General features: G+C 40.3%; 1 protein-coding gene and 1 pseudogene across 1 annotated transcript in view; one reads left to right on the forward strand and one right to left on the reverse strand.

Annotated features, from left to right (window-relative positions):
• Nucleotides 1-262: 262 nt before the first annotated feature.
• On the reverse strand, nt 263-1,664 carry LOC139181544 (Krueppel-like factor 4 pseudogene; annotated as a pseudogene).
• The window catches only part of EDA2R (ectodysplasin A2 receptor), a 127,848-nt gene continuing 102,699 nt past the window's right edge, over nt 1,296-26,444 (forward strand). The window contains exon 1 of the mRNA XM_070785235.1: nt 1,296-1,417. The gene's annotated coding sequence lies outside the window, so the exon portion shown is untranslated. The remainder of the gene's footprint in view (nt 1,418-26,444) is intronic.

Genomic DNA, 26,444 nt, shown 5'->3' on the forward strand with positions numbered 1-26,444 from the left:
GAGAGGGAGAGGGTGGGACGATTTGTGGGAATTTCACTGAAACATGTGTAATATCATATAATAAACGAATCGCCAGTCCAGGTTCGATACAGGATGCTTGGGGCTGGTGCGCTGGGATGACCTGGAGGGATGGTACGCGGAGGGATGTGGAAGGGGTGTTCAGGATGAGGAACACGTATACGCCCATGGCAGATTCATGTTGTGTGTGGCAGATCCAATACAGTATTGTAAAGTAATTAGCCTCCAATTAAAATAATTTAAATTAAAAAATAAATAAATGAAAGCACCTCTTCATGTGTAAAGTGAGGTAGTCTGACCTTGAGAATGCCCCGTCCCATTCTGGCACTGGAAGGGGTCATGCCAGGTGTGTTTGCAGTAGTGCCTGGTCAGTTCATCTGAGTGAGCAAACTTCCACCCACAGCCATCCAAGTTACAGTGGTAAGGTACCTCACCTGTGTGGGTGTGGAGGTATGCCTTGAGATGAAAACTCTTCATGTAGGTTTTGCTGTAGCCTCTGTAATCACAAGTGTGAGTGGCCATAGTTTTCTGGGGCCACAACCTTCTCCCCTTCTTTGGCTTGGACTCTTCCAGCATGCAGGAACTGGGTGGTATGAGTTCTTGGTAATGGAGCAGTGGGACTTGTGACTGCATCTTGTCAGGCAGAAAGGAAGGGAGGTTGGGCCTGGGGTGGGGATGGAAGCCTGCGGGGATGGGGAAAGGAGCCATAGGACAGGATGACAGTCTCTGCTGCTCAGCAGCTCCTGGGCACCCAGGGTCAGGGTAGTCCTGCTGGGGAGCTGCCACCCCAGGGGAAAGTCATGCACATGTGACTGGTGGCCATTGCTGAGAGGGAGTCCAAGCAGGAGGAGATAGTCTCCTGCTTGACCTTAGGGCACATGCACAGTGGCCCACTGCCATAGGGCACCGCCACCACCACCAGGTGGCTGCCATCCGAACTGCTTTTGCTAACACTGATGATTGACGGGCTGCCCTATTCACTGCCAGGAACACTTAGTGATGCCTTCAACACAAACTTGCCCATCAACCTGCCAACCTGGTGACTACAGCTGCTGTGGCAGAAGGTACACTGGGTTCAATTTGGGCTGTGGGAGCTCGCTGCCAGAGAGGCTCATGTTGCTGATGTTTGCCAGGTTGAAGGGAGTGTTGGAGGGGGTGCACACTTAGCACCATAGAGGAGGCTGCCACTAGAGCTGCCTGGTGCTGTATCAGTCAGTCCTGATTTGATAGCTGAAGCTTCAGGTGGAGGGAACACTGTCAGAACTGCTACTCATTGGGGAGGACAAGGATAATGCTGATGAGGAAACCATGATGGCCACTGACTCCTGATGGGACAACAAGTTGGAGAGGATAAAGTCTAGGTCCTGGAAATCACCAAACTCCTCCATCTCCCTCCAAGGTAGGAGAGCCACATTGCTGCTGCCACAAGCCCCAGTGATTCTGCCACTCTCCAGACCGGTGGCCACAGTCACTGCCGCCAGGTAGTAGGGGAGGCCAGGAAGCACCAGGGGAAGTCAATTCACATAGGAGAGCTCCTGCTGTCAGTGGCTATTTGGGGCACCTGCTAGACGCAGTGTCTTCGCCCTTCCTGCTGGGCTGGACTTGAATGTGGAGAAGGATAGGAGCAGCGTGTCACTGACAGCCATGTCAGACTCATCAAGTGTCTGCCTCATTAATGTGGGGGTCCCAAAAGCCCTTGGAAGTCTGAAGCAGTTGGGGGTACCTGAACCCCAAAGTCAACAAAGAGGAAAAGAAGACAGAAATGAAGCCAAAACCAAAAACCCCCAATTGCCCAAGATCCTTCTTCCTTGGGTTAAATATAAAAGCCTTTTAAAAAGTTCCTTTGTGTACAAAAGTTCTTAGAAAAGTTGTAAACTAGTAACCATAGACAAGCAGTAAGGCAAGTGAGTAGGTCTGGTGGGCAAGCTGTGCCGTCTTCAACTCAGCGGTATCCCCCGCCACTTTTGCCATCATCTCGGCCATCACCATGGGCACTGGGGCTGTGATGGGCAGGCTGTGATGCCAGGTGAGACTGGCCATGGCATCATGGATCCATGGACGGGGTGGTGGTGTGGGGCGTGGGGTATGGGCGGCTGCACCAGGCACCTGCAACCATGGGTGCTGGCCGATGGCAGGTGGCTGGGTGGGGTTGGGGGGGCGGTGATTGAGGGGCAGGGAGGGGCACTTGGCGGCTCCTGCCTCCAGGGGCCACAGCATCTGCGATCTGCACACTTACAGCTGCTGTCCCTCTCTCAGGGAGCTACCAGGCTTTTTTTGATGTCGTTGGAAGATTTTTTATTACAGTTTTGATTTCCATGTTTGTAATTGGTCTGGTCATATTTTCTTTTTCTTCCTGGTTCAGTTTTGAAAGGTTATACTTGTCTAAGAATTTGTCCATTCTTCCACGTTATTCATTTTATTGCCATATAGTTGCTCTCTTATTATGCTTTGTATTTTTGTGTTGTCTGTTGTAACTTCTTTTCCATTTCTAATTTTACTGAGTCTTCTCGCTCTTTTTCTTGATAAGTCTGACTTATGGTTTGTCAGTTTTGTTCATATTCTCAATGAACCAGCTTTTAGTTTTATTGATTTTTTCTATAGTCTCCTTCACTTCTTATTCATTTATTTCTACTCTGATTTTGGATTTTGTAACCCAAGAAAATAGCCTGTCACTATTTCCATTGTTTCTCCATCTATTTCCCATGAAGTGATGGGACCAGATGCCATGATCTTCCTTTTTTGAATGTTGAGTTTTAAGCTAGCTTTTTCATGCTCCTCTCTCAGTTTCATCAAGATGCTTTTTAATTCCTCTGCATTTTATGCCATAATGGTGGTGTCATCTGTATATCTGAGGTTATTGATATTTCTCTGGCAACCTTGATTTCTGCTTGTGATTCATCCAGCTTGGCATTTCACATGATCCTGTTACCATTTAATTTTTGTTTTGGGGATTTTTTGGTCAGTCTTTTCTGTGTTTTCTGTCTAGAGAAGTTCCTTTAGCATTTGGTGAGGAGCTGGTTCGGTAGTGCTGCTTTGCTTGTCTCTAAAGCTTTTATGTCTCCTTCATATCTGAATTAGATCCTTGCTGGATAGAGTAATCTTGAATGTAGGTTTTTCCCTCTCATCACCTTAAGTATGTCCTGCCATTTTCTTCTCTCCTGAAGGGTTTCTGTTGAAAGATCATCTGTTAGCCTTATGGCGATCCCCTTGTATGTTATTTTTGCTTTTCCCTTGCTGCTTTTAATATTTGTTCTTTGTGTTGAACTTTGTTACTTTGATTAATAAGTGTTTTGGCATATTTCTCCTTGATTTTGCCCTGTATGGAACTCTCTGGGCTTCCTGCACTTGGGTGGCTATTTCTTTTCCCATTTTAGGGAATTTTTGACTATAATCTCCTCAAATATTTTTTCATGCCCTTTTTTGTCTCTTCTGAGATACCTATGATTCAAATGTTGGGGCTCTTAAACTTGTCCTAGAGGTCTCTGATGAATCTGTCCTCATTTCTTTTCATTCTTTTTTCTTTATTCTTCTCTGCTTCAGTTATTTCCACCATTCAATCTTCCAGCTCACTTACCCATTCTTCTTCAGTTACTCCACTGTTGGTTCCCTCTAGTATATTTTTAATCTCAATATTGCATTGTTCATGGTTGACCATTTATTCTTTAATTATTCTATGTCGTTTTTAAACATTTCTTCCATTTTCTTGATCCATGTGTTCAGTCTATTTATCCATGGCTCCATTTTGTTTTGAGGGTTTTGGATCATCTTTACTATGATTATTTGGAATTCTCTTTCATACAGATTCCCTATTTCCTCCTCACGTGCTTGGTCTGGTAGGTTTATACCTTGTTCCTTCACCTGCTGCATAATTTTCTGTCTTCATTTTGTTTAGTTTACTTTGCTTGGGGTCCCCTTTCTGCAGACTGGAAGGTTGTAGTTCTTAATTGTGGAGTCTGCCTCTGGTGTGTGGAGTTGGAACAGTGCCTTGTGAAGGTTTCCTGGTTGAGAGATTTTGCCTGTGGATGGAGCTGGATCTCATCTCTCTGAAAGGCAGAGCCATATCCAGTATTAAGTTTTGGGATGTCTGTTGATTTGGTATGGCTTTGTGCAGCCTGTCTGCTAATGTGCAATGCTGCATTTCTGGGTTTTTTTTAATATATTTATTTTTTAATTGAAGAATAATTGCTTTACAGAATTTTGTTGTTAATACCAAAAATCAGCATGAGTCAACTATAGGTATACATATGTCTCCTCCCTCTTGAAACTCACTCCCATCTCCCTCCTCATCCCACCCCTCTATGTTGTTACAGTGCCCCGTTTGAGTTCCCTGAGTCATAGAGCAAATTCCCATTGGATATCTCCTTTACATATGGTAATGTACATTTCCAAGTTGCTCTCTTCATCCATCTCACCCTCTCCTTCCTCCTCCCCCTGCTGTGTCCATAAATCTGTTCTCTATGTCTGTTTCTCTGTTGCTGCCCTACAAATAAATTCATCAGTACCATCTTTCTAGATTCCACATATATGCGTTAGAATATGATATTTATCTTTCTCTTTCTGACTTACTTCACTCTGTATGGGCTTTCCTGATGGCTCAGCTGATAAAGAATCTGGCCACAATGCAGGAGACCTGGGTTTGATCCCTGGGTTAGGAAGATCCCCTGGAGAAGGAAACAGCTACCCACTCCAGTTTTCTGGCCTGGAAAATTTCATGGACAGAGGAGACTGGCAGCCTAGTCCACGGGTCGCAAAGAATAGGATATGCTGAGCGACTTTCACTTTCAACTTTTCACTCTGTATAAAAGGCTCTAGGTTCATCCACCTCATTTCTACTGCTGCTGCTAAGTCGCTTCAGTCGTGTCCGACTCTGCAACCCCATAGACGGCAGCCCACCAGGCTCCCCTGTCCCTGGGATTCTCCAGGCAAGAACAATGGAGTGGGTTGCCATTTCCTTCTCCAATGCATGAAAGTGAAAAGTGAAAGTGAAGTCACTCAGTCGTGTCTGACTCTTAGCGACCCCATGGACTGCAGCCCACCAGGCTCCTCTGTCCATGGGACTCTCCAGGCAAAAGTACTGGAGTGGGGTGCCATTGCCTTCTCCAATCCACCTCATTAGAATTGACTCAAATGCATTCCTTTTTGTGGCTGAGCAATATTCCTTATATATATGTGCCACAGCTTCTTTATCCATTCATCTGTCAATGAATATCTAGGTTGCTTCCATGTTCTAGCTATTGTAAATAGTGCAGCAATGACTATTGGACTACTGGTGTCCTTTTCGTTTTTGGTTTCCTCAGAGTATATGCCTGGTAGTGGGATAGCTGAATCATATGGTGATTTTATTCCTGGTTTTTTAAGGAATCTTCATACTGTCTTCCATAGTGATTGTATCAATTTACATTCCCATCAACAGTGCAAGAGTGTTCCATTTTCTCCACACCCTTTCCAGCATTTACTGTTTGTAGACTTTTTGATGATGGCCATTCTGACTAGATATAAGAGACCAAGGGAACATTTCATGCAAAAATGGACACAATAAAGGACAGAAATGGTATGGACCTAACAGAAGCAGAAGATATTAAGAAGCAGTGGCAAGAATACACATAAGAACTATACAGAAAATATCTCCATGACCCAGATAACCACTATGGTGTGATCACTCACCAGGATCCAAACATCCTGGAATTTGAAGTCAAGTGGGCCTTAGGAAGCATCACTACAAACAAAGCTAGTGGAGGTGATGGAATTCCAGTTGAGCTATTTCAAATCCTGGAAGATGATGCTGTGAAAGTGCTGCACTCAATATGCCAGCAAATTTGGAAAACTCAGCAGTGGCCACAGGACTGGAAAAGGTCAGTTTTCATTCCAATCCCAAATAAAGGCAGTGCCAAAGAATGTTAAAACTACTGCACAATTGCACTCATCTCATACACTAGCAAAGTAATGCTCAAAATTCTCTAAGCCAGGCTTCAATAGTATGTAAACCGTGAAATTCCAGATGTTTAAGCTGGAGTTAGAAAAGGCAGAGAAACCAGAAATCAAATTTCCGACATCCACTGGATCATTGAAAAAGCAAGAGAGTTCAAGAAAACATTTACTTCTGCTTTATTGACTAAGCCAAAGCCTTTGACTGTGTGGATCACAACAAACTGTGAAAAATTCTTGAAGACATGGAAATATCAGACCACCTTACCTACTTCCTGAGAAATCTGTATACAGGTCAAGAAGCAACAGTTAGAACCAGACATGGAACAACAGACTGGTTCCAAATCGGGAAAGGAGTGTGTCAGGGCTGTATATTTTCACCCTGCTTATTTAACCTATATGCAGAGTACATCATGCGAAATGCTGGACTGGATGAAGCATGAGCTGGAATCAAGATTGCCAGGAGAAATATCAATAACCTCAGATATGCAGATGGTACCACCCTTATGGCAGAAAGTGAAGAGCAACTAAAGAGGCTCTTGATGAAAGTGAAAGAGGAGAGTGAAAAACCTGGCTGAAAACTAAACATTCAAAAATCTAAGATCATGGCATCTGGTCCCATCACTTCATGGTAAATAGATGGGAAAACAAGGGAAACCATGATAGACTTTATTTTGGGGGTTCCAAAATCACTACAGATGGTGACTGCAGTCATGAAATTAAAAGATGCTAGCTCCTTGGAAGAAAAGCTATGACTAACCTAGACAGCGTATTAAAATGCAGAGACATTACTTTGCCAACAAAGTTCCATCTAGTCAAAGCTATGCTTTTTCCAATAGTCATGTATGGATGTGAGAGTTGTTCCATAAAGAAAGGCAAGCACTGAAGAATTGATGCCTTTGAACTGTGGTATTGAAGACTGCTGAGAGTCCCTTGGACTGCAAGGAGATCAAACCAATCAATTCTAAAGGAAATCAGTCCTGAATAATTGGAAGGACTGATGCTGAAGGGGAAGCTCCAATACTTTGACCACCTGATGCAGATAACTGACTCATTGGAAAAGACCCTGATGCTGGGAAAAATTGAAGACAGGAACAGAAGGGGACGACAGAGAATCAGTTGGTTGCATGGCATCACTGATTTGATGGACATGTGTTTGATCAAGCTGCAGGGGTTGGTGATGGATAGGGAAGCCTGGCATGCTACAGTCCATGGGATCACAGAGTCAGACATTACTGAGCTGCTAAACTGAACTGATTCTACTCGTGTGAGGTGATATCTCATTGTAGTTTTGATTTGCATTTCTCTAATAATGAGCAATGTTGAGTATTTTTCCATCTGATTGTTAGCCATTTGTATGTCTTCTTTGGAGAAATGTCTAAGTCTTCTTCCCAGTTTTTGACTGGGTTGTTTGCTTTTCAGGTATTGACTTCTATGAGTTGCTTGCATATTTTGGAAGTTAATCCTTTGTCAGCTGTTTCATTTGCTATTAATTTCTCCCATTAAGGGTGTTGCCTTTTTACCTTGTTTATAGTTTCTTTTGCTGTGCAAAAGCTTTTAAGTTAATTAGGTCCCACTTGTTTATTTTTTTTTTTTAATTTCCATTACTCTGGTGGGTCATAGAGCATCTTGCTTTGATTTATGTCATTAAATATTCTGCCTATATTTTCCTCTAAGAGTTTTATAGTTTCTGATCTTACATTTAGGTCTTTAATCCATTTTGAATTTATCTTTGTGAATGGTGTTAGAAAGTGTTCTAATTTCATTCTTTTTACATGTAGTTGTCCAGTTTTCCCAACACCACTTTTTGAAGATGCTGTCTTTGGCCCATTGATGGGTCTTGACTCTTTTGTCAAAAATAAGGTACCCATAGGTGCATGGGTTTATCTCTTAGCTATCTTGTTCCAAGTTCTATATTTCTGTTTTGTGCCAGTACTATACTGTCTTGATGAGTATATCTTTGTAGTATAGTCTTAAGTCAAGAAGGATGATATCTCCAGCTCCATTTTTCTTTCTCAAGACTGAGTTAGCTATTCAGGGTCATTTTTGTTTCCATATGAATTGTGAAATTTTTGGTTCTAGTTCTGTGAAAAATGCCATTGGTAATTTGATAGAGATCTCATTGAATCTGTGGACTGCATTTGGTTGTATAGTTGTTTTCATGGTATTGATTATCCCAACCCAGGAACATGGAATATCTCTCCATCTGTTTATGTTGTCTTTGATTTCTTTCATCAGTGTCTTATAATTTTCTGTATATAGTTCTTTTGTCTCCTTAGTTAGGTTTTTCTTAGATTATTCTCTTTGTTGCAATAGTGAATGGGATTCATTGTTTAATTTCTCTTTCTGATTTTTCATTGTTACTAAATAGGAGTGAAAATGATGTATGTGTATTAATTTTGTATTCTTTGACTTTGCTAAATTCACTGATTAACTCTAGTAATTTTCTGATACTATCTTTAGCATTTTCTATGTATAGTATCACGTCATCTGCAAACAGTGAGAGTTTTACATCTTCTTTTCCAATCTACATTCCTTTATTTCTTTTTCTTCTTTGATTGCCATAGCTAGGACTTCCAAAGCTATGTTGAATAATAGTGGTGAGAGTGGACACACTTGTCTTGTTCCTAATCTTAGGGCAAATGCTTTCAATTTTTCACCATTGAGAATAATATTTGCTGTGGTCTTAATATATATGCCTTTACTGTGTTGAGGCAGGTTCCTTCTATGCCCATTTTTGAAGAGTTTTTATTATAAATGGGTGTTAAATTTTGTCATAGGATTTTCTGAATCTACTGAGATTATCATATGGTTTTTACCTTTCAATTTGTTAATATGGGGTATCATATGGATTTGCATATATTGAAAAATCCTTGCATCCCTGGGATAAACCAGACTTGATCCTGGTGTATGAGCTTTTTAATGTGTTGCTGAATTCTATTTGCTAGAATTTTGTTCAGGATTTTTCCATCTATGTTCATCTGTAACATTGGCCTGTAATATTCTTTTCGGTTGTCTTTGCCTGGTTTTGGTATCAGGTGATGGTGGCCTTGTAGAACAAGTTTAGAAGTGTTCCTACCTCTGCAGTTTTTTTAAAGAGGTATAGAAGGATAGACATTAGCTCTTTTCTAAATATTTGATAGAATTCACCTGTGAAGCCATCCAACCTTGGGCTTTTGTTTTGGGGGAGATTTTTTTTTTTTTTTTTATCATAGTTTTGGTTTCAGTGCTTGTAATTGGAGTTGTCCATAATTTCTATTTCTTCCTGGATCAGTCTTGGAAGATTGAAATTTTCTAAGACTCTGTCCATTTCTTCCAGATTGTTAATTTTGTTGGCATTTAGTTGCTCATAATAGGCTCTTATAATTCTTTGTATTTCTGCATTGCCTGCTGTAACCTCTCCTTTTTAATTTCTAATTTTACTGATTTGATTCTTCTCTCATTTTTTCTTGATGAGTCTGGCTAAAGGTTTACCAATTTTATTTTCTCAAAGAACCAGCTTTTAGTTTTTATTAATCTTTACTAGTTTCTTTCATTTCTTTATCATTTATTTCTCTTCTGAACTTTATGATTTATTTCCTTCTGCTAACTTTGAGAATTTTTGTTCTTTTTCCATTTGTTTTAGGTGTAAAGTTAGGTTGTATATTCAATGTTTTTCTTGTTTCTTGAGGTAGGATTGTATTGCTATAAACTTCCTTCTTAGAAATGCTTTTGCTGAATTGAATAGGTTGACTTGTTGCATGTTCACTGCATCTATGTCTAGGAATTATTTTATTTCACTTCTGGTTGCCTTCAGTAATGTGTTCATTATTTAGAAATGTATTGTTTAATCTCCATATGTTTTTATTTTTTACAGGTTTTTCTTGTAATTGAGATCTACTCTCATAGCATTGTTGTCAGAAATGATACTTGATATAATATCAGTTTTACTGATTAAAAAATTTACTGAAGTTTTATTTGTGACCCAAGATGTGGTCTATTCTGGAGAATGTTTCCTGTGCACATGTGAAGAAATTGTATTCTTCTGAATTTAGATGGAATGTCCTGAAGATATCAATGATATTTCTGGTCTAATGTGCCCTTTAAGGCTTTTGTTTCCTTATTAAAGTTCTGTTTTGATGATCAGTTCACTGGTGTAAGCAAGATGTTAAAGTCTTCTACTATTAATGTGTTACTGTCAATTTCTCCTTTTATAACCTGTTAGTATTTTCTTATGTATTGAGGTGCTCTTATGTTGGGTGCATAGATATCTACATTTGTTATGTCTTCCTCTTGGATTGATCCCTTGATCACTATGTGGTGTCTTACCTTATCTCTTGTACTATTCTTTATTTTAAGGTTATTTTGTCTGATATGAGGGTTGATACTCCAGCTTTCTTTTGATTTCCATTTCAGTTCAGCTCAGTTCCGTCACTCAGTCATGTCCGACTCTTTGGGACCCCATGAATTTCAGCACGCCAGGCCTCCCTGTCCATCACCAACTCCCGGAGTTCACCCAAACCCATGTCCATTGAGTTGGTGATGACATCCAGCCATCTCATCCTCTGTCATCCCCTTTTCCTCCTGCCCCCAATCCCTCCCAGCATCAGAGTCTTTTCCAATGAGTCAACACTTCACATGAGGTGGCCACAGTACTGGAGTTTCAGCTTTAGCATCATTCCTTCCAAAGAAATCCCAGGGCTGATCTCCTTCAGAATGGACTGGTTGGATCTCCTTGAAGTCTATGGGACTCTCAAGAGTCTTCTCCAACACCACAGTTCAAAAGCATCAATTCTTCGGCACTCAGCTTTCCTCACAGTCCAACTCTCACATCCATACATGACTACTGGAAAAACCATAGCCTTGACTAGACAGACCTTTGTTGGCAAAGTAATGTCTCTGCTTTTTAATATGCTATCTAGGTTGGTCATAAAATTTGCATAGTATATATTTTTCCATCCTCTCAGTTTCAGTCTATATGTGTCTTTAGGTCTGAAGTGGGTTTTTGTAAACAGCATATATATGGGTCTTGTTTTGGTATCTGTTCAGCCAATCTGTGTCTTTTGGTTGGAGTATTTAATCCATTTACATTTAAAGTAATTATCGGGGGAGGGAAGGCACCAAGATGGCGGAGGAGTAGGATGCGGAAAACACTTTCTCCCCCACAAATTCATCAAAAGAGCATTTAAACGTCAAGTAAATTCCACAAAACAACTTCTGAATGCCGGCAGAGGACATCAGGCACCCAGAAAAGCAACCCAACTCCTTGAAAGGAGGTAGGAAAAAATATTAAAGACAATAAAAGAGACAAAAGAGGGAGGGACGGAGTTCTGTCCTGGGAAGGGAGTCTTAAAAAGAGAGAAGTTTCCAAACACCAGGAAACCTTCTCACTGCCGAATCCGTGCCGAGCTTTGGAAGCACAGAGGGCAACATAACAGGGAGAAAAAATAAATAAACAATTAAAACTCGCAGATTGCGAGCCCTACGGTAACTCCCCCAGCGGAGAAGCAGCGCAGACGCCTGCATCTGCTATTAGCAAGCGGGGGCTGGGCAGGGAGGCGCGGCGCGGGCTGCATCGCTGAGAGTAAGAATCTGGCCTGAATACCCTGAGCACTATCTGAGCGAAATAATTTGGGCTAGCAAACCAGACTGTGGGATATCTACCATGCGAAAAGCCAGCCCTAACCTAAGACACCGCCAGCCCGCGCACGGAACAAAGGACTAAACAGAGATAGCCGGCTGCAGACCTTCCCCCTCCGATGACAGGCAGCCAGAGCCACAAGGGGGCAATCGCAGCCCCAGAGAGACATTATCTATAAAACTGGCTTCTTTGCTAATTAAAACTTATTGGGGGTCTGGACGGTCAACATCTGCCTGAGAAGGTGCGCCGGTTTTACACCCAGATAACCGAGTGGCGGGGAGGCGATAAGTCGCAGCATTGGCGCTCGCCAAACACCTCATCACCTGAGCTGCTCGGACCTGGGAAGAGCACAAAACGCAGGCCCAACTGAGTCTCCGCCTCTGAGGACTACCTGAGTGCCTGAACCTGAGAGGCTTGGACCTGGGAGGTGCATGCAACCCAGGGTCAGCCTCGGATTGTTCCCGGCGGAACAACCTAGAGCCTGAGCAGTGTGGGCAGGGAGGCTACACGTGCCATGAGCGGGGGTCAGACCCAGTGTGGCTGAGGCACTGCGAGCGCACGCCAGTGTCATTTGTTTGCAGCATCCCTCCCTCCCTCCCCACAGCGTGACTGAACAAAGAGAAGAAATACAGCTCCACCCACCAGAACACCGACACAAGCTTCCCTAACCAGGAAACCTTGACAAGCCACCTCTACATACCCACACACAGCGAGGAAACGCCACAATAAAGAGAACTCCACAAACTGCCAGAATACAGAAAGGACTCCCAAACTCAGCAATTTAAACAAGATGAAGAGACAGAGGAATACCCAGCAGATAAAGGAACAGGATAAACGCCCACCAAACCAAACAAAAGAGGAAGAGATAGGGAATCTACCTGATAAAGAATTCCAAATAATTATAGTGAAATTGATCCAAAATCTTGAAATTAAAATGGAATCACAGATAAATAGCCCTGAGACAAGGATTGAGAAGATGCAAGAAAGGTTTAACAAGGACCTAGAAGAAATAAAAAAGAGTCAATATATAATGAATAATGCAATAAATGAAATTAAAAACACTCTGGAGGCAACAAATAGTAGAATAACAGAGGCAGAAGATAGGATTAGTGAATTAGAAGATAGAATGGTAGAAATAAATGAATCAGAGAGGATAAAAGAAAAACGAATGAAAAGAAATGAGGACAATTTCAGAGACCTCCAGGACAATATTAAACGCTACAACATTCGAATCATAGGGGTTCCAGAAGAAGAAGACAAAAAGAAAGACCATGAGAAAATACTTGAGGAGATAATAGTTGAAAACTTCCCTAAAATGGGGAAGGAAATAATCACCCAAGTCCAAGAAACCCAGAGAGTCCCAAACAGGATAAACCCAAGGAGAAACACCCAAAGACACATATTAATCAAATTAACAAAGATCAAACACAAAGAACAAATATTAAAAGCAGCAAGGGAAAAACAACAAATAACACACAAGGGAATTCCCATAAGGATAACAGCTGATCTTTCAATAGAAACTCTTCAAGCCAGGAGGGAATGGCAAGACATACTTAAAGTGATGAAAGAAAATAACCTACAGCCCAGATTATTGTACCCAGCAAGGATCTCATTCAAGTATGAAGGAGAAATCAAAAGCTTTTCAGACAAGCAAAAGCTGAGAGAATTCTGCACCACCAAACCAGCTCTCCAACAAATACTAAAGGATATTCTCTAGACAGGAAACACAAAAATGGTGTATAAACTCGAACCCCAAACAATAAAGTAAATGGCAACGGGATCATACTTATCAGTAATTACCTTAAACGTAAATGGGTTGAATGCCCCAACCAAAAGACAAAGACTGGCTGAATGGATACAAAAACAAGACCCCTACATATGTTGTCTACAAGAGACCCACCTCAAAACAGGGGACATATACAGACTGAAAGTGAAGGGCTGAAAAAAGATTTTCCATGCAAATAGGGACCAAAAGAAAGCAGGAGTCACAATACTGGTATCAGATAAATTACACTTTAAAACAAAGGCTGTGAAAAGAGACAAAGAAGGTCACTACATAATGATCAAAGGATCAATCCAAGAAGAAGATATAACAATTATAAATATATATCCACCCAACATGGGAGCACCGCAGTATGTAAGACAAATGCTAACAAGTATGAAAGCAGAAATTAACAACAACACAATAATAGTGGGAGACTTTAATACCCCACTCACACCTATGGATAGATCAACTAAACAGAAAATTAACAAGGAAAAAAAAAAAGAGTTAGATATGACTGAAGTGACTCAGCATGATTAGAATCTGTGAGGTCAGTCAGTTTCTCTTCGATGATGGTGATGAAGCAGTATGTCCTGAAACTGATTATTGGACCAGAAACACACTTAATGAAGTCCTTCTTGGGGTCTATTGCCTTTTTTCATCATGAAGGGTAGTCAGAGAGTTTGTACAACTCAGCTCATCACTCATCATTATAATATGTACCAGAGAGTTTCACCCAAATAATGTTAGCTACCATGATGTGAAATTAGATATGAAATAAATAGTGCCACCACAAAAAAAAAAAATTAAATTAAATTAAATTAAATTAAACATAAAAAAAAACAGGCAGCTTGGACATTAAGGCTTCCATGTATATATTTTAGGAATTATAATTCACTTTAAATCCATAACTAGTACAATGGCTAAAATAAAAATACTGACAATATGCAGATGTTAGTAAAAGTGCAAAAAAAAAAAAAAATAAAGTAATTATCGATGTATATATCCCTATTGCCATTTTCTTAATAGTTTGGGGTTGGTTTTTGTAGATCTTTTTCTTCACTAGTGTTTCCTGACTATGTAAGTCCCATTAGAGTTTGTTATAAAGCTGCTTTGATAGTACTAAATTCTCTTAATTTTTGTTTGTCTGTAAAGCTTTTGATTTCTCCATCAGTATTGTAAGAGATCCATGTCAGATAGAGTAATCTTGGTAGCAGATTCTTTCCTTTCAGTACTTGAAATATATCCTGCCATTCCCTTCTGCCCGGCAGAGTTTCTGCAGAAAGATCAGTTGTTAAACATAATGTGTTTCCCTTGTATGTTACTTGTTGCTTTTCCCTTGCTGCTTTTAATATTCTTTCTTTGTGTTTAATCTTTGTTAGTTTGATTTTTATGTGTTTCTCTTTTTATTTATCCTGTATCTGACTCTTTGTGCCTCTTGGACCTGACTGACTATTTCCTTTCCCATTTTGGGGAAATTTTCAACTATAATACCTTCAAAAATTTTCTCATACACTTTATTTTTCCCTTCTTTTTCTGGGACCCTGATAAGTCAAATGTTGGTGCATTTAATATCGTCCCAGAGATCTCTGATGCTATCCTCAGTTCCTTTAATTCTTTTTACTTTATTCTGCTCCTTAGCAGTAATTGCTACCATTTTACCTTCCATCTCACTGATCCTTTCTTCTGCCTCAGATATTCTTCTATTGATTTCTTCTGGAGTATTTTTGTTTTGCTGGAGAAGGAAATGGCAAACCACTCCTGTATTCTTGCCTTGAGAACCCCCTGAACAGTATGAAAAGGCAAAAAGGTATGTAACTGAAAGATGAACTCTCCAGGTCAGTAGTTGCCCAATATACTACAGGAGAAGAGTGGAGAAATAGCTCCAGAAAGAATGAAGAGCCTGAGCCAAAGCAAAACAACACCCATTTGTGGATTTGACTTGTGATGGAAGTAAAGTCTGTAGAGAACAATACTGCATAGAAACCTGGAATGTTAAGTCCATAAATCAAGGTAAATTGGAAGTGGTCAAACAGTAGATGGCAAGAGTGAACATCGACATTTTAGGACTCAGTGAACTAAAATGCACTGGAATGAACAAATTTAACTCAGATGACCATAATATCTACTACTGTTGGAAGGAATCCCTTAGAATAAATGGAGTAGCCCTCATAGTAAACAAAACACTTTGAAATGCAGTACTTGTGTGCAATGTTTAAAACGACAGAATGATCTCTGTTTGTTTCAAAGGCAAACCATTCCATATCACAGTAATTTTTCAAATCTATGCCTGAAATGCAAATGCTCAAGAAGCTGAAGTCAAATAATTCTATGACCACCTACAAGAACTTCTAGAACTAACACCCCCCCCCCCAAAAAAAAAAAAAATCGTTTTCATCATAGGTGACTGGAATGCAAAGGTAGAAAGTCAAGAGATACCTGGAGTAACAGGCAAGTTTGGCCTTGGAGTACAAAATGAAGCAGGGAAAAGGCTAACTGAGTTTTGCCAAGAGAACGCACTTGTCATTGCAAACACTCTCTTCCAACAACACAAGAGATGACTCTACTCATGGACATCACCAGATAGCCAATACCAAAATCAGATTGATTATATTCTTTGCAGGTAAAGATGGAGAAACTCTATACAGACAGAAAAACAAGACTAGGAGCTGACTGTGGCTCAGTTCTTGAACTCCTTATTGCCAAAATCAGACTTAAATTTATGAAAGTAGGGAAAACCACTTGACCATTCAGGTATAACCTAAATCAAAGCCCTTATGATTATACAATGCAAGTGACAAATAGATTCTAGGGACTAGAATTCTAGACAGAGTGCCTAAAGAACTATGTACAGAGGTTCATCACATTGTACAGGAGTCTGTTATCAAAACCATCCCCAAGAAAAAGAAATGCAAAAAGCCAATATAGTTGCCTGAGGAGGCATTATAAATAGCTGAGAAAAGAAGAGAAGCTAAAGGCAAAGAGAAAAAGAAAGATATACCCATTTAAATGTGAAGTCCCAAAGAATAGCAAGGAGAGATAAGAAAGCCTTCCTAAGTTATCAATACAAAGAAATAGAGGAAAACAAAAAATGGGAAAGACTAGAGATCTCTTCAAAAAAATTAGAGATACCAAGGGAATATTTCATGCAAAGATGGGCACAATAAATGAAGGAAACTGTATGGACCTAACAGAAGCTGAAGATATTAAGAAGAGGTGGCAAGAATACATGGAAGAACTATGTAAAAAAGATCTTAATGACCCAGATAACCATGATGGTGTTATCATTCACCTAGATTCAGATATCTTGGAATGTGAAGTCAAGTGGGTCTTAGGAAGAATCACTATGAACAAAGCTAGTGTAGGTGATGGAACTCCAGTTGAGCACTTTCAAATCCTGAAAGATGATGCTGTGAAAGTGCTGCACTCAATATGCCAGCAAATTTGGAAAACACAGCAGTGGCCACAGGATTGGAAAAGGTCAGTTTTCATTCCAATCCCAAAGAAAGGCAATGCAAAAGAATGCTCAAACTACCACACAATTGCACTCATCTCACACGCTAGTAAAGTAATGATTAAAATTCTCCAAGCCAGGCTTCAGCAATATGTGAACCGTGAACAGATGTTCAAGCTGGTTTCAGAAAACGCAGAGGAACCAGAGATCAAAGTGCCAACATTCGCTGGATCATCAAAAAAGCAAGACAGTTCCAGAAAAAGCATCTCTGTCTGCTTTATTGACTATGCCAAAACCTTTGACTGTGTGGATCACAATAAATTGTGGAAAATTCTGAAAGAGATGGGAATACCAGACCACCTGACCTGCCTCTTGAGAAACCTATGTGCAGGTCAGGAAGCAACAGTTAGAACTGGACATGGAACAACAGACTGGTTCCATATAGGAAAAGGAAGACGTCAAGGCTGTATATTGTCACCCTCCTTATTTAACTTATATGCAGAGTACATCATGAGAAACGCTGGGCTGGAAGAAGCACAAGCTGGAATCAAATTGCTGGGAGAAATATCAATAACCTCACATATGCAGATGACACCACCCTTATGGCAGAGAGTGAAGGGGAACTAAAAAGCCTCTTGAAGAAAGTGAAAGTGGAGAGTGAAAAAGTTGGCTTAAAGCTCAACATTCAGAAAACTAAGATCATGGCATCTGGCCCCATCACTTCAAGGAAATAGATGGGGAAACAGTGGAAACAGTGTCAGACTTTATTTTGGGGAGCTCCAAAATCACTGCAGATGGGGATTGCAGCCATGAAATTAAAAGACGCTTACTCCTTGGAAGAAAAGTTATGACCAACCTAGATAGAATATTCAAAAGCAGAGACATTACTTTGCCAACAAAGGTCCATCTAGTCAAGGCTATGGTTTTCCCAGTGGTCATGTTTGGATGTGAGAGTTGGACTGTGAAGAAGGCTGAGCGCCGAAGAATTGATGCTTTTGAACTGTGGTGTTGGAGAAGACTCTTGAGAGTCCCTTGGCCTGCATGGAGATCCAACCAGTCCATTCTGAAGGAGATCAGCCCTGGGATTTCTTTGGAAGGAATGATGCTAAAGCTGAAACTCCAGTACTTTGGCCACCTCATGTGAAGAGTTGATTCATTGGAAAAGACCCTTATGCTGGGAGGGATTGGGGGCAGGAGGAGAAGGGGACGACACAGGATGAAATGGCTGGATGGCATCACTGACTAGATTGACGTGAGTTTGAGTGAACTCCAGGAGTTGGTGATGGACAGGGAGGCCTGGCATGCTGCAATTCATGGGGTCCCAAAGAGTCGGATACGACTGAGCGACTGAAGTGAACTGATGGAGGTACCTTAAAAAAATTAAAAATATAACTACTATATTCTATGGTAATCCCACTCCTGGGCATTTATCTGGATAAAACCATAATTGAAAAATAAATATGCACCTGAAAGTTCATTGCAGCACTATTTACAATATCCAGGACATGAAAGCAATCTAAATGTACATCAACAGAGGAATGGATAAAAGAAAATGTTGTAATATCAGTGATAAAAAGAATGAAATAACATTGTTTATAGTTACATGGGTGGACCTAGAGATTGTCATACTGAGTGACATGTTCAGACAGAAAAATATCACATGATATTGCTTATATGTGGAATCTAAACAAAGGGAACAAATTAACTTATCTACAAAATCAAAATAGGGTTACAGATTTAGAAATGAACTTATGGTTACCAGGGTTTAATGAGGTTGGCGGGGAGGGAGAGATAAACTGGGAAATTGTGATTGACATATGTACACTGCTATATATATAGTAGATAACTAATAAGAACCTACTGAATAGTACAGGGAACTCTACTCAATACTCTGTAATATCCTATATGGGAAAAGAATTTTTAAAATAGTGGATATATGTAAATACATAGCTAATTCACTTTGCTGTACAGCAGAAACTAATCCAACATTGCATATCAACTATATTCCATTAAAATTAATTTTAAAAAGGCAAAATAATCAGTTGCAATTATCACTATTTTGAAAAAATATATATTTAATATGCCCAAAACCTCATACATGATTCTCTACCTCCATAAAACTGCTTCTCTGCCAGTCTTCTCAACTAAATAAATGTTGTCACCATGCATCCAGTTGTTCAGCCTAGAACCTAGGAATCCATCAAGTCCTACTTTTTTTTTTCACACTGCCCATACCCACTTCAATAGAAAATAATCTAAATCTTAACTTTAAAGTAAATACAAAATCCAACTATTTCTTAACAGTTTCATCAAAGTTCAAAAAAATATTATACATTAAAAGACTCAAATTTTATGCCATATGCAGTGGGAGGCTGTCATATAGGTTTTTGGGACTGCAAGGAGATCCAACCATTCCATCCTAAAGGAGATCAGTCCTTGGTGTTCATTTGAGGGACTGATGTTGAAGCTGAAACTCCAATACTTTGGCCACCTGATGTGGAGAGCTGACTCCTTTGAAAAGCCCCTGATGCTGGAAAAGATTAAGGGCAGGTGGAGAAGGGGATGACAGAGGATAAGGTTGGATGGCATCACCGATGCAATGGACACGGGTTTGGGTGGACTCTGGGAGTTGATGATGGACAGGGAGGCCTTGCGTGCTGCAGTTCATGGGGTCGAAAAAAGTTGGGGAGAAATATCAATAACCTCAGATATGCAGATGACACCACCCTTATGGCAGAAAGTGAAGAGGAACTCAAAAGCCTCTTGATGAAAGTGAAAGTGGAGAGTGAAAAAGTTGGCTTAAAGCTCAACATTCAGAAAACTAAGATCATGGCATCCGGTCCCACAACTTCATGGGAAATAGATGGGCAAACAGTGGAAACAGTGTCAGACTTTATTTTTCTGGGCTCCAAAATCACTGCGGATGGTGACTGCAGCCATGAAATTAAAAGACGCTTACTCCTTGGAAGGAAAGTTATGACCAACCTAGATAGCATATTCAAAAGCAGAGACATTACTTTGCCAACAAAGGTTCGTCTAGTCAAGGCTATGGTTTTTCCTGTGGTCATGTATGGATGTGAGAGTTGGACTGTGAAGAAGGCTGAGTGCCGAAGAATTGATGCTTTTGAACTGTGGTGTTTGAGAAGACTCTTGAGAGTCCCTTGGACTGCAAGGAGATCCAACCAGTCCATTCTGAAGGAGATCAGCCCTGGGATTTCTTTTGAAGGAATGATGCTAAAGCTGAAACTCCAGTACTTTGGCCACCTCATGCAAAGAGTTGACTCATTGGAAAAGACTCTGAGGCTGGGAGGGATTGGGGGCAGGAGGAGAAGGGGACGACAGAGGATGAGATGGTTGGATGGCATCACTGACTCGATGGACGTGAGTCTGAGTAAACTCTGGGAGTTGGTGATGGACAGGGAGGCCTGGCGTGTGGCGATTCATGGAATCGCAAAGAGTCGGACACGACTGAGCGACTAATTTGATCTGATCTGAGCAATTGAACTGAACGGAGTGATAGAGGAACTGGGTGGAATCTTCTCATTTCTTAAGTGTGGAGCCTCCCCAGCAGGGGGTGACGTGATAACTAATGATGTTCTGAGGCTGAAGATTGATTTCTATGTGGATCAGGTGGGGGAACCTCTTAGCTTAGTGAGACTGCTTCTCTATAGGTGGAGGGCTGGGGATTAGAGAGATAAAGGTTATTAAAGGGAAGTTGAGGGAAGTTGTTGAGTGAAAGTAGGCATGGAGTTATTGCTGGAGAATCTTTAAGTCTCTTGAAATAAACCCAGAGGCATAGTAAATCATGAAGATGTCAAGAGAAAAGGATTCCCCCCTCCCCCCCACCAATGGGAGGAATTCAAATATGTTTGTGGGTAGAGTGACTGGCCACAAGAGGAAAGGTGAACAATAAAGGTACCTGTGGAAAAGAGGTTAAAACATCAGGGTGCATAGGGTCAGGAGAGAGAGGATAGGCTTATTCTCTCTCCTCTCCACCAAGAGGAAAAGCCAGGGTGGATGGAGAGAGAAACTTACTGGCATAAAGAAAAGTGATGGAAGGGATTCATACCTAATAGCATCTGTTTTCTTGATGATAAGGGTAGGGGTCCATTTTTCTGGACTGATAACAAGATGCCAAAGTAGGGACTTTAGGGAAACTGTAGAAATTTAGAATAGTTGTGCAGGGAAGATGGGAAGAGCTTCTAATTGGGAAGGAGAGAAGTTATTTCACTTAGTGCATTAGAACAGTGGTGTTCAAACTTGAGTGGGCATCAGAATTACCTTGGAGGGCTTGTTAAAACACAGATTTCTGGGCCTATCCCTGGAAATTTCTGATACATTAGATCTGGGTTGGGGTTAGAGAATTTCCATTTAAAAAAAAGATCACAAACACACACACACAAAAAAAAAACTTCCATGTAATGATTCTGCTGCCAGAGACCTGAGTGAGAGTTCTGGAATCCATTGCTGTTTTCTGGCTGTATTACCATGAACAAGCTCCTTGGCCTCTATATATCTTGTTTTCTCATCTGAAAAATAAGGATGGTAATCATGGTACCTATTTCATATGGCTGTTATAAATTAGTTAAGACACACTTAGAACAGGGCCTGATAGTAGCTTAAGAGCAATATGGAGAAGTTAATAATCCTTATTTTTTCTGGCAACTTCTTCTCTTTGCCCTACACCTATCTCTAAGTCCAGGCCCTCAAACTGCCTTCACCTCATTCCTAGGTGCTGACTGGTTTCTAGGGATATTTCTGGAGAGACCTACTCCCTGAGGCTTAGTAGTAACACTGCCTATAGATTCTATAGCTAAGCTTGCATCCACTTCCTCCTCCAGCCTGCCTGGTTAGCACTGAGCTTTCTCATAAGAGGCCAACTTGCACCTCACTGAGTGCAAACACAACCAAAGTTCACAAGATCCTGCTAGGGAGAGTCTTGAGAGGTGGTTGGATGGAGGGCAATCTTGGGTCTAAACTCTCCTCTGGTGGAATCACTCCAAATCCAGACAGGAGGCAGACACTAAAGAAAATAACCATAGCTGCTCAGTTCCAGGCTGGTAACATTATATTAGTGAAGATAAATGTGAGATACTGTTATCTGGAGCACTGGAGACTGACTTAACCCTTCACTGTGATTATTAGAAAACCATGCTTTATACTGAGTATAAATCTGTATGCCTGTACATTCAACCCATATGTCCTCACTTTGCCCACTTAAGATACAAAGATCTAAACATAAGACAGAAACTATAAAACTCCTAGAGGAGAACATAGGCAAAACACTCTCCGACATAAATCACAGCAGGATCCTCTATAACCCACCTCCCATAATATTGGAAATAAAAGCAAAAATAAATAAATGGGACCTAATTAAACTTAAAAGCTTCTGCACAACAAAGGAAACTATTAGCAAGGTGAAAAGACAGCTTTCAGAATGGGAGAAAATAATAGCAAATGAAGCAACTGACAAACAACTAATCTCAAAAATATACAAGCAACTCCTGCAGCTCAATTCCAGAAAAATAAACGACCCAATCAAAAAAATGGGCCAAAGAACTAAATAGACATTTCTCCAAAGAAGACATACAGATGGCTAACAAACACATGAGAAGATGCTCAACATCACTCATTCTTAGAGAAATGAAAATCAAAACCACAACCAGGTACCATTTCACGCCAGTCAGAACGGCTGTAATCCAAAAGTCTACAAGCAATAAATGCTGGAGAGGGTGTGGAGAAAAGGGAACCCTCTTACACTGTTGTTGGGAATGCAAACTAGTACAGCCACTATGGAGAACAGTGTGGAGATTCCTAAAAAAACTGGAAATAGAACTGCCTTATGACCCAGCAATCCCACTGCTGGGCATACACACTGAGGAAACCAGAATTGAAAGACACGTGTACCCCAATGTTCATTGCAGCACTGTTTACGATAGCTAGGACATGGAAGCAACCTAGATGTCCATCAGCAGATGAATGAATAAGAAAGCTGTGGTACATATACACAATGGAGTATTACTCAGCCATTAAAAAGAATACATTTGAATCAGTTCTAATGAGGTGGATGAAACTGGAGCCTATTATACAGAGTGAAGTAAGCCAGAAAGGAAAACACCAATATAGTATACTAATGCATATATATAGAATTTTAGAAAGATGGTAATGATAACCCTGTATGCAAGACAGCAAAAGAGACACAGATGTATAGAACAGTCTTTTGGACTCTGTGGGAGAGGGAGAGGGTGGGATGATTTGGGAGAATGGCATTGAAACATGTATAATATCATACATGAAATGAATCGCCAGTCCAAGTTCGATGCATGATAGTGGTTGCTTGGGACTGGTGCACTGGGACGACCCAGAGGGATAGTATGGGAAGGGAGGAGGGAGGGGGGTTCGGGATGGGGAACATGTGTATACCTGTGGTGGAGTCATGTTGATGTATGGCAAAACCAATACAATATTGTAAAGTAATTAACCTCCAATTAAAATAAATAAATTAATAAAAAAAGAAACAAACCTCATCTAAAACTTCTACCCTGTGAGAGCCTTTCCCTTCAGATATGGGCAGAAAGTGATCAAGGCTTGAGGCTTCTCAAACCAAACATAGTGCGGTGTGGGGTGTGGCAATGCCTGCATATCTGGATGTCTCACCAATGCTAAAAATAAGAATTTTAGAACCTGCTCTCTGGATACTAGATAAATCCCTTCAGTTCAGTTCAGTCGCTCAGTCCTGTCTGACTCTTTGTGACCCCATGAATTGCAGCACGCTAGGGCTCCCTGTCCATCACCAACTCCCGGAGTTCACTCACAGTTATGCCCATCGAGTCAGTGATGCCATCCAGCCATCTCATCCTCTGTCGTCCCCTTCTCCTGCCCCAGTCCCTCCCAGCATCAGGGTCTTTTCCACCGAGTCAACTCTTCGCATGAGGTGGCCAAAGTATTGGAGTTTCAGCTTTAGCATCAGTTCTGCCAAAGAACACCCAGGACTGATCTCTTTTAGAATGGACTGGTTGGATCTCCTTGCAGTCCAAGGGACTCTCAAGAGTCTTCTCAAACACCACAGTTCAAAAGCATCAATTCTTCGGCACTCAGCCTTCTTCACAGTCCAACTCTGACATCCATACATGACCACTGGAAAAACCATAGCCTTGACTAGATGGACCTTTGTTGGCAAAGTAATGTCTCTGCTTTTGAATCTGCTATCTAGGTTGGTCATAACTTTCCTTCCAAGGAGTAAGCGTCTTTTAATTTCATGGCTGCAATCACCATCTGCAGTGATTTTAGAGCCCCGCAAAATAAAGTCTGACACTGTTTCCACTGTTTCCCCATATATTTCCTTGTAGTGATGGGACCAAATGCCATGATCTTAGTTTTCTGAATGTTGAGCTTTAAGCCAACTTTTTCACTCTCCTCTTTCATTTTCATCAAGAGGCTTTTTAGTTCCTCTTCACTTTCTGCCATAAGGGTGGTGTCATCTGCATATCTGAGGTTATTGATATTTCTCCCGGCAATCTTGATTCCAGCTTGTGCTTCTTCCAGCCCAGCGTTTCTCATGATGTACTCTGCATATAATTTAAATAAGCAGGGTGACAATATACAGCCTTGACATATTCCTTTTCCTATTTGGAACCAGTCTGTTGTTCCATGCAAAGAAAGAGAGGAAAACAACAGAATGGGAAAGACTAGAGATCTCTTCAAGAAAATTAGAGATACCAAGGGAACATTTCATACAAAGATGGGCTCGATAAAAGACAGAAATGATATGGACCTATCAGAAGCAGAAGATAAGTCCCTTATATGATTATTAATCATTTATGATTGTGTATTCCTTAGTGTGGTCACAATAGCTTTATTCTTTCCCCTATTTATGCATTTATTTATTGTCAACTTATGTGTTTGTTTATGTGCCAAGCATATCATGCTGTGGATTCATTTTGAAACTGAACTGAGATAAACAACTGTAATATTTTGCAGAAATGCTGCTTCAAGTTACTATGGACCTTATCCTATAAGTAGAGCTTTAGAATGAAGTATCTAAATCTTTTTTTTGTTTGTTTCCATTCCTAGTGACAGTTTTCTATCCCCACAAGGCTGTTGGTAGGTAAGAAGTGGCATGGTATAGTAAAAATGGTTCAAATCTCAATACTTCTGCTTAGCAATTCTGTGCTCATTTGGATGTCACTTAATGTTTTATATATTCCATTTAATTTTTTTTCATCTTTAAGATAGAGCTAATAATCCCCAGATCTTGGATGTGCTCTAGAAGGGTTATTCAGATAACATATAAATTGCCTATCTCAGTTCCTGCATATAGTACACATGCAAGAGTTGGCATTTCTGGCGTTTCCAATTAGTGTTGTTGTTGTTTATTTGCCAAGTTGTATCCGAATCTTTTGTGACCTCATGGACTATAGCCCGCCAGGCTCCTCTGTCCATGGGATTTTCCAGGCAAGGATACTGGAGTGAATTGCCATTTCCTTTTCCAGGTTACAATTAGTAAATTGGCATAGTAATAATAATGGCACCTTCCCATAGTAATAATAATTACAGGAAATACATGTGTAAAGAATTCTAGAGGACTATGCTACCTGTTGTTTTAAAAGTAATATTATTAGCAAATACATTTGTAGAATAGTCAGAGTTATACAGCCTTCTCGTCACTGTGTGCTGAACTTCCAGTCCTAGGCCTAAGAAGGTAGTGTGTAGGGAAAACACAGGGATTTGACTAATTGCCTCAGTCGAAATTACATTCTCTTAGAGGAGGATTGAATCAGGAAAAAACAAATAAAATTAGAAACTAGTGACAAGAAAGTAGACTAATAAGGTTAAAATAATAATAAAAGGTAGAAAAGTAGAGGGAAAAGATTAATAATTATAGACATAGTAGTTATCACTCTCATTCTAACAGGTCTCAGTTATTGAGTTCCTGTGTCTGGAACTGGATTAGAAAGTCTATAAATATTCTCAAATCTTCTGACCTTGTTTCTTTCCATATTTTATAGATAGGGAAACAGAATTTATGAGAGATTAAAGTACTTGCCTAAAATGACACAATATGCAATTTTTTTTTTTTTAATTTTAAGTGGCCGTTCTGGGATCCCAATTTAGACTCCAAAGACATTCTATTGTGCCCTGTCCTTATTCATTGGAGCAAGACAGCACAATGTAGCATGCTTAGAGTCAGGTTCTGGTTATAATTCTGGATTAAGCTTGTACTTGCTGTGTGCCTTTGGGCTATTCAGTTAACTTGTCTGATCTTGAGTTTCCACATATATAAAATAAGGAAAATAATACTTCAAAGAGTTGTTCTGTGGGATAAATGAGATTGTATGTATAAAGTGTTTTGAGAGTCCCAGCATTGCCAATATTATATCACTGGAGAATATCCAGTGACATAATCTGAGAAGGGTTAGAGAAATAGAGGAAAACCAGGAGATGACCATGTTTTCCAACACAAGAAATAATGTTTCCCAAAATAAAGGGTGGCTGATACTGAAAAAAAAATAAATAAATAAGAAAATGAGTGAAAATGTTCTCTAAAATGTGGAAGTATAAAGGTCATTTGTGACCTCAGGGAAAGAGCATTGGGCTAGAAGCCAGGTTACAATAAATTGGAAAGCTAATGGAAAGTGAAGACATGGAAACAGTGAATGAAGACT

This window comes from Bos indicus, chromosome X (assembly GCF_029378745.1).
Source record: "Bos indicus isolate NIAB-ARS_2022 breed Sahiwal x Tharparkar chromosome X, NIAB-ARS_B.indTharparkar_mat_pri_1.0, whole genome shotgun sequence".
In the NCBI taxonomy this organism is placed as follows: domain Eukaryota; kingdom Metazoa; phylum Chordata; class Mammalia; order Artiodactyla; family Bovidae; genus Bos; species Bos indicus.